This window comes from Nothobranchius furzeri, chromosome 12 (assembly GCF_043380555.1).
Source record: "Nothobranchius furzeri strain GRZ-AD chromosome 12, NfurGRZ-RIMD1, whole genome shotgun sequence".
NCBI classification, from domain to species: Eukaryota; Metazoa; Chordata; class Actinopteri; order Cyprinodontiformes; family Nothobranchiidae; genus Nothobranchius; species Nothobranchius furzeri.
This window is the reverse complement of record NC_091752.1, coordinates 37,533,393-37,542,952: the sequence shown is the minus strand read 5'-3', so window position 1 is coordinate 37,542,952 and position 9,560 is coordinate 37,533,393. Positions and strand designations below refer to the sequence as shown.

General features: G+C 39.5%; 1 long non-coding RNA gene across 1 annotated transcript; it reads right to left on the bottom strand.

Annotated features, from left to right (window-relative positions):
* Positions 1–218: 218 nt before the first annotated feature.
* Positions 219–3,755, bottom strand: LOC129166848 (uncharacterized). Its single transcript, XR_008565744.2, has 3 exons — positions 3,672–3,755; positions 2,196–2,570; positions 219–2,043 (listed from the first exon to the last, which is right to left on the bottom strand). It is a non-coding gene; the product is annotated as an uncharacterized lncRNA (long non-coding RNA).
* Between the last annotated feature and the right edge of the window lie 5,805 nt (positions 3,756–9,560).

Sequence of the window (9,560 nt, the reverse complement as noted above, 5' to 3'; positions counted from 1 at the left end):
AAATGTCAGCCGCTTAAATCACATGCAGGCCAGAGCAGCGTCTCACAGAGAGAATGCTTCATCACCGCCTAAACTACAGCAGCCCATTTATTATGAGTATGTTTATAAATCACTAAGGAGACCTTGCATTCCTGAAGCCTTTAAAATGAAGAGAGCACAGCAAAATGAGAGAAAGAGGGGAAGAACAAGAAAGTGAAGATATGTGAAGTGTGGTGAGAATCAATATCATATGTAATGGCTTCATAAGTCGGCTAAGATGAATATCTTTTTGGGAAAAATCAAAGTTGGGCTAGCTGGCAGAAAGAAGATAATCTCTTATTGTTTATTGTATGGATTCATTGCATTAGAAGGGAATTTATACAGATTGCTGGATGCCAGAAATACTAAGAAATAAGATAAATGAAAAAAGGAAGTAAAGGTGAAGCATGTTCTTTATAAACAGAAGTGCAAAAGTTTGCAAAAATCTCTAAATGCTCACAATCCTTCTAATTACCTTTCTTGACTCACAGGACCTTGCTGTGATTTTGCTGGAAAAAGAAACATGTTCAAATAAATCTGTGCAACAAATTTCCTCCCAAAGTGGTCACAGTTATTGTGGCGTCGGCTTATCCCTACACAAAAAGTGTGACCCCACTTTTCTACCGGAAGCAGAAGCATTGCATAATGTCTGCAAAATGCACTGAGCAGCACATTTATTTTTCCTCCAGCCACAAAGTGTCACGTTTTGGATGCTTCCAAGAAGCGTAGAGAGGCGTTGCTTGCATTTCAAGTCTGTTTCTTAGGGTCTACGCTTCCAGAAAGCATCAAACTCCACAGATCAGATTGGGCCGGACAGGAAGTCAAACATGAAATCAGCTTAAAACATCCATAACCTTTCAAAATAAAAGCCACGCACAGATCCCCAGTTCAGTTCAAGTAACTAGTAAAAAACATACATCATTTCCTGTGAAACGTTCGTAGCTGAGGTGAACAGAACATTAAATAAACCACAGGCCTTTTTGGATACATGCAGCCATCTTTCTCCTTGCTTGCTATCGTGTGAACTTCTGAAATCATGTAGGAAAACATGCATGGAATGTTTTTTGCATCTGAAACACTCCTGGTTGAAAGCTCACAGGTAAAACAAGTCTATTACCTTACATGCCGCTTACGCAGTCAGTGGCAAGGCTGGGTAAGAAATGTGGGATAACTTTGGGAGGGATTGGAGACTAAATTAGATAAAACTTTCACAAAGACTTTGGAGCAATAGATACTTCACTGAGACACTTTACACTTCAATTTACACCAACTACATTTGCACAACTATCAAAAGTCACAATGTCAATTACAACACCAGTCCCATGTGAATTAGTGGGAGTGAATTAATAATGAACTGAAGAGAAAAGGTTCTAATTTTCTCACCATGTTGAGTTTTTAAACATCTTTTGTGCATTCATTCTGTGTGAAATACCATGTAAACTATTCTTACATCCCCGACAGGAGGGGTTCAAATGTGAAGGAGGGGGTAACGTAAGAATGGATTTAAAATGGGTTTAATTGTCATAAAAAAAGGTTCAAAAACAAGTGAGCAAACAGTTGGAGAACATTATTAAAATAATGCCAAACAAAACCAAGACTGAATGTTAATATTTAAAGAACAAATTATCAACATCAAAACACCAGGTTAAAACTTTGTTAAAAGTTTTACAGAAACAGAAGGTGCTTAAAAACCAAAGTCAATAAAACTGCATCAAACCAAGTTAACCTTTAAAACTACTATACCAAAAGATCCCTCTGGATCATCTAAGAGCTTCAACATTTCTGTTAAAACTCATGAAACGACGGTGTTGAAAATCAAAATCTGAGGCCTGGAGGACAGCAGAACCCCTGCACTACTGCCTCCCAGACTGCTGGATGGCGTGGGCTTTCATCCCAGGCATGGCTCATTACAGGGATTTAGGTCAGCTGTGCTCATCAGCAGCCTGGGGAAAGGAAGAGGAAGGGCGGTGTCTGGCTGATCACCGGGGCTAGGTGATCCTGGCTCCTGGATGAACAGCTGCCAGGCTGGTGGCCATAACACCCCCACACATAAAAAAAATAAAAACATTAAAGTTAGAAAAACCACAACACAACTAACTTTTAAACATTTTTTCTTTAAAACGGGTCCTGTTTTTAAAACCAAAGAGAGCATCAGATAAAACAACAAAACAGGCTACCTGAACCCCTAGTCTTCATGCAGAATATTGGAGGGGGGCCTATTAAGCACAAAACCAGCAGAGCCTGGAAGAATGCCTCTGACAAGCACATCCCCTTGACTCCCTGGGGTGCTCCTGAGATGGTGCCCAAAGGGACACCAACACTACCCTCCTCACCGCAACACTCGGAACAAAACAAGCAGGTCTCTCCCCAAAGAGGGTGAGCCTCTAAGCTTGCCTGCAGGGGTCCTCTCTGGATCCAACGTCTCCTCTCTTCATGTTTGGCTGGATCAGGCTTGTAGGCTCTGAGAGCCCTTCCAGCAGAGGATCCTCCGGCAGGGGCAGGGCCTCTAGAAGCACCTGCCGGTCATTCACAGCCATATGTTGTTTTAAAACCTTAAAACAAATGAAACACCATAAAAATACCACCACCAAGGGATTTTTCATTCCTTCACGATCTGATGAGGTTAGAATTCCTGGACGAGCCCCCATTTATGTTACGTCCCCGACAGGAGGTGTGCCAGCTGCACTGGCTTCCGGTTTGCTATCGTGCACAATTCAAAATCCTCGTCTTTGTTTACAATTTCTTCCAGGGTAGTGCTCCCCCCTATCTGGCCACGCTCCTGAACAAACATTCCCCATCACACGCTCTGCGCTCCTCTGACCAAGGCCTACTCGCTGTTCCTCGTTCTAGGTGTCGTACTTGCGAGGACCGGGCTTTCTCAGTCCTAGCACAGTTACTCTGGAACCAGTTGCTACCCTCAGTTAGGCTGTCCCCATCTCTGCCAGTCTATAAGAGTCGCCCAAAAACACACCTTCTCCGCTTGGCGTTTCCTGAACATGTTTGATTCGGCCCTCTTTTACGTTGAATTTCTTTCACAGTTTTCATTGGTTCACTCAATCCCTTGTTTTACCAATCTGTCCTGTACTAGAATGTTTCACCTTTTCTGTAATTTGTATTTTGTAATTTGAATTGCTTTTATTTTTGAATTGCTTTTATTTTTGATTTATTCACTATATTTGTACGTCTACTGTACCATGTTCAGCGCGTTGGGCTTCCTGACAGGGTTGCGGAAGGCGCTTTATAAATAAAGCTTTGATTGATTGATTAAATTAAAACACCTGGTTAAAACTTTGTTAAAAGTTTTACCGAAACTGAAGGTGTGTTAAAACACAACGAGGTTGATAAAAGTCTAAAAACCAAAACAGAGTTAACTTTAAAACTGAAAATGTATTTTTTTTTACATGTCAGTGCAGTTTTCTTATTTGTGGTTCAAAGTGACAAGAAAAAACAAAAACATTTACACCAGGTGGGTTTAAGAAAGTCCTGATTATAATTAAGACTAAAAATCTGATTTATCAAATGCATGATGTCTCTGTGACATCTTTAAGTCATTACAGAGAGGTCAATAAACGCCAAACTTTTTTTTGGAAGATAATAAAAAAATGTCTAGTTAAATCTAAAAAATCTGCTAAATGTTGTAAGAAAGAGCTCACGTTTTACTGCACAGCCTGTAACCACAGTCAGTTTACATTTCCAGAGGTGAAGCCAACCAGTCAGTAGTAATCATCCGGCGTCGAGTCACGTTCACCATCCTCCTTATGAAGCAGACCCACTGATTAGCTGACGAGGAACAGCTGTCGCTCCCTCTCCAGTCATCCAAACACTCAGAGATGGTTAAAAGTGAGAAGAGTACTCACCCCGGCTCATGACAACAATTACTCAGAGATATCCTAGTATAGAGAAATTTTATTAATTTTAGCAAGCCACAAACACAGAACAGCTACACGTAGGACACCACTGAAAACAGGAAACGCCTTACCGAAGATACTGCCACCTACAAGACCAACCTCTGCCAAAATGATTACATTTGTTATGCTCTGCAGATGTGGAAAGAGTACTAAAAAAAGTACAAATGGTTTGATGAATTTTGATTCAAGTACAAGTTCAAGTACTTGTATAAATTTTTACTCAAATTAAAGTTGAAAGTCCGTTCAATAAAATGTACTGAAAATAAAAGTTGCTTTTTGTCAGTATTGGTCTCTTCTGAGTAATGCAAAAACGCAATGGGATAAAAATTTCAACTAGTTTTTAAAAAAAAAATTATTTAAAGAACAACTTTACAAATGTAAGTACAATGGCAGTTTAAGGTGGATTATGAGGTAAAGGAAGTTACATTATGAAAAAAAATCAATTGAAGCATCTGAACCCTTTTTTTCCAGCTCCTCCTAAAGACAGAGAATTGTAGAAAATGAAGACAACAGCCTGTAGAAAACACTTGTTCATGACACACTCATGCACTTGAAGCACACAAGTACACACACACACACACACACACACACACACACACACACACACACACACACACACACACATTAGAAACACACAGCTGTGTGGATAGACACCATTACACAGAAAACAGAGGACAGTTTGATGGATGGATTATGATCCAATCATTGACAACAGGACGTTCATGTTGATTGGATGAGGTTTTTCCAGGATTGTGCATTTCAAAGGTGATAAATTTTTTTTTTGACAAAACATATAATTCATTAGTTGCCATTAGTATGTGAAGAGCCTTTCAAGCAATATGACAAAAACTTCTCCAGAAATACATCTCCAGCGTTTTCCTTACACAGGCTCAGCCAATGGAATTTCGATGCCATGCCATGACACTCTACATTTGCATGAAGAATCAATTAAACATGTACATAATTAATTTATTATTTAACTGGCATGCCCACCAACGAGTCATTTTGCATATGCATGAACGCTATCTTGTGCCAGCATGCATGTCCCTTTTAAAATTTCTTCATGAATTTTCTATTAGCAAAAAGATTAATTTTGATGTTTCTCAATGTGCCAGGCCAGTTAAAACTCACACCCACTTTGTGTGTAGCCACTTATGCCTGGAACACATCAGAGGCGGAAGTGCGACATTGCGCAGCAAAGTGCCCTTGTTAACCTACGGTCACATCTGATCAGCTGCAAAGCAGAACGAAGGCTTGCGCCGTGCAGCAATCTTTTTGGCATGTGCTGTTTTTCTGAAATTGTGTGTGTAGTAAACTCCCCCACTGTGGGATTAATAAAGTCTATTTTATTCTATGATCAAGTTTTTACTTTATGGACTCATGTACTGATGCTGTGTTTAAAATTACTGTTTAAGTTAATGAATAAACAAATTTAGATAATCTGAATATTTCTTCACACCATGAACAAAACAATCTGTCCTTTTATGGGGAATTCAGACACACAATCACAGGCCCACTTTCTGATTTTCCCAGGCTGCTCCGTTTTCCCTCAGGTGCTGCAGGGAATTAAACTACAGACACAGAAGGAACCACAACTCATCAGCTGTTGGGATCATACCATACAATACTGTTTTATTTGAATAGCACATTTTAAACACTGCATAAGAGCAGACCAAAGTGCTGCACAGACAACTACAACAAACTAAGAACAACAAAAGATAAAAAAAAAATAAAACTGTCAAAGCATAGATAAACAGTAAAATTGAACCAGATAACTAAAAATAAGAAGCAGAAAATAAAAACACTAAAAGCACAGATAAGGCAGTAAGACATGGAAACTGTCCAACAAGTCACAAGGTAAAAGCCAACCCACAAAAGTGGGTTTTAAACAAGATTTAAAAACCGCCAAAGAGGGAGCCTGCCGTACAGTAGTGCATTCCACAGCTGGGGGGCAGCATGTACAAATGCTCACTCACCCCGCGATTTATAGCACATCTGTGGAGTGCAAAGCAAGAGGTGATCTGCTGACCTCAACAAACGCGTACGAGCATAAGGCATAGGCAGGTCTGACAGGTGTGCTGGTGTTTGGTTGTTCATTGCTTTGAAAACAAAAGTCAAAAGCTTAAACTGTACCCGGAATGCAACAGGGAGCCAATGAAGGAGTGCAAGAGCAAGGGTGATGTGGCTACGTAGATTTGTGTTCATCAGGAACCTTGCTGCTGCATTCTGGGCAACTGCAGCCAACTTAGTACTGAGCTAGGAATACCAGTGAAGAGTGCATTGGCATAGTCTAAGCAGGAGGACATGAAAGCATCAATAACTGATTCAAAATGCCTCCGCTTCAGAATTGGTCTAAGACGAGCCAGATGACGTAAGCAGGACCTCACAATAGAGTTTATCTGAGAAAGAGAGGTTGGCATCCAATTTTACCCCAAGACTCGTCATACACTACTTGTGATTTAAAGTTATAGAATCAAGGGCAAAGTGAGAGCAAGATAGATTTCTAGGATCAAAAACAATGGAGTCAGATTTTGATTTGTTTCATTTAAGAACATTAGCAGCTAGCCAGCCCTTTACGCTTTCCATGCATGCCGAGAGTCTGCGTTTTTGTCATTTAGTGCCACATAAATTTGGCAGTTGTCAGCAAAAATATGATAGCTGATACCATGCAGGCCAACGACTTTGCCCAGTGGCAGGAGATATTTTGAAAAGAGGAGTGGCCCAATGATGGAGCCTTGTGGCACACCCCAGGGCAGAGAGCACTGGGTTGAGGTGCAATTCCCAGCCTGGACAATAATCAAACAATCTGATAAATATGAGTGAAACCATTCCAGTGCAATTTTAATATCGGCTGTAATACCGCGTCTTTAAAAACCTTACGGAATACTCTGGTGCCAAGACTAATGTTTACAATGTTTAAGAGTGCGGTACTAAGCATTGTCACAGAATCACGCATCAATTTAAAAGGGAGAAAGTCCTTGGGAGAGCCCACTGGCTTTCACGGAGTTAATTAACTTCACTAAGTCTAAGAGCCTAATATCCAAGATCTTGTTTAAAACAAATTCTGTTAGTTTGTACAGAATGCTACAGTAAGAATTAGGCCATCAGACTCAGACAGTGACAGTAAAGAGTTAATTGTATTATACAGCTTGGACTGGTTGCCATGGTGCTGTGTGATGATGTTGGATCAGGCTGCTTTTAGTCATGATGTCCACAGATTTCAGATTAAAGTTGTGTCTATTTGGGAAGTAGTGGTTTTGACTATTGAACCATTGTGATTACCCATTTAGGAATTTTCCCTCAAGAACCTTAAAACAACCTCGGTTTAGAAAATAATAAATTATGAACGTTTGGTGAAAGCAAAGATCCTAAAAGCTGATTCAGTCTTGAAGAATATTCACACTGAAACATGAACTCTTTCATTGTCTCATTAATAAAATGTCTTTTCCATGCTTGAGATTTCTCTCAAAACAGATTTTTTAAGCCACTTAAACTTTACCATCATGAGAAAAACTGTCATCAATTCAACAAGCATCACTCCAGCTTAAAATCTAGTTCTTGAATCTGAACTTTATCTATTTATTTGTGACTGTCTCCCTCAGTTCAGCTCGATCAGACCATGCAGATGTCAATGCAAACCCAGGCCTGGTCTTAATTAAGACATATCTGTATCGAGCAGCCAAATCTACAAGTCACTCATTGAATATGAAAAATGAAATGTGGGAATGAGAGGAGAGGGTGGGAGGGAGATCAATGATATGGATCTGCATGTGCAGTCTGAGCCTCCGCCCTGTCCGTGCATGGATGTGTGTTTGCATGTGTGTGTTGGGGGTGCTGCAGCGTTATTGGACGTCTGAATGAGTAATGACGTCGTCCCAGACAGGGCAATTACCACCAGTGCTCGTTTATTAAAGAGTGGATTGAGAAATTGAAGGAGGAAGATGGAGGCTCTGGTGCTGAGGGAATAGAGGATTAATTGGTGGAGGAAGTGACATGATGAACAAATGCAGGAAATTCTGTATTTATTTTATGTGATTCATTGAAAACGAGTTTCATCAAACGTGTGTTTAAGTTTCCTGTACAAAGAGATGTAATGTACGGTTTAGGTGCCATGTTTTGGTCATCAAACATGGTGGATTTTTATGTAGCACACTTTATTGTTCCCCCAATAAATCTGACTGATCCTGATTTAAGATTAGCTTGTTAGTAAACAGATATCGATCATAATCTGTGGTTATGGATACATCTGATTCTCACAGAGGGGTGATAGTTCTAAATAATTTAAACAAACAGTCTCATCATCAATGGGAGCATTTTGTTAACATCAGTAAACAGGTTGCTACCAAGAATTGATGTATCATTTACCACCTAAACCAAATTTAAATGATGCTGAAACCAAAGATCAGGGTTCCAAAGTCATATAAATCTATGGCTTGAGAGAAGATAGGTAAATGGACCTGATTTAGTGTCTGTCAAACATCTTGACTAAAAATAAGCCATAACTTCTTTTGTTAACTGCAAATTAACTATTAAGATTAAATAAATAAAAGACACAACAGGGGTGTGCACCACCAATAATCAGCCACTATAAATAATGTGGTAATTTTTGTTATGGTTGGTTGAAGAAAGATCCAAATTTGCCGACAGATAAAAAAAAAAGATTAATAAAAAAACACATCAATAACATAGTTAAAGCAAACAGGATGGTGGTGATTAATGAATGGCAACAGGTTTGCTGATTAAGAATGGGAGACAGGTGTGTGAGAAGACCGTAGGGAGGGCATCCGGGCAGTGAAGCAAAAATATCAACTAAATAAAATATCAAAAACCAATCAACCACATGGAAAATAAAAAAGCATTTCTAAAAACACAAATGGCAAAACAAAGAGCTCAAACCACGATGGATGTTTTTACAATGTAAAAGCTGTCCAAATTCAAAACTTACAATAAAATACTTATGCAACATTAGAAGTGGAAAATTTACTTTTATTCTTGTCTTAAATGTACTCCAAGTAATATTTCTCATGTTTTTAAATAATTTTTGGGAGCCACTAGTTGCGAAAATGACTCTTTACAGGGTGAATCTCAGCCCATCTCCGCTGCATGTGACCAGAATACCACATTTGTAACTTGAGCCTCTTCAAACTCATGACCAAAAGTCTTGCAAAGTCACGTATTTCACAAGCAGCGCTTTATGGCAGTCCATGTTTACACTTCATAGAAGTGAGAGGGTTGGTTGGTGTCTATTGTATGAGGTTTCTCATGGCAGAGCCTCCAAAGAAAAACCTTTCACCTGATGAAGCTAACAACAGAAAAAGAACTTCTGACTTGAAGACGGGTCAAGCAAGAGACAACATCTCAGAAGTCAGAGATGAAAAATAATTTAAATTAGCTGCAGACCTCGCGATTATGCTATTGCACTTGTCAGTATAACGGCTGGTTTTAAAACGCAGGGGCACAGCGAGAAGGACAGGAAACAGTTTGGTTTTACGATGTGATTTAATACAGACACTAGGGGGTGTTGAAGCAAGCCAAAACTCTCTTACATTTAAGGAAACACAGTAATACTCATACATGCAGGCTAAACATGAAAATAGTAAAATGGTTCCTGCATTAGCCACAAACGGGCTCTGG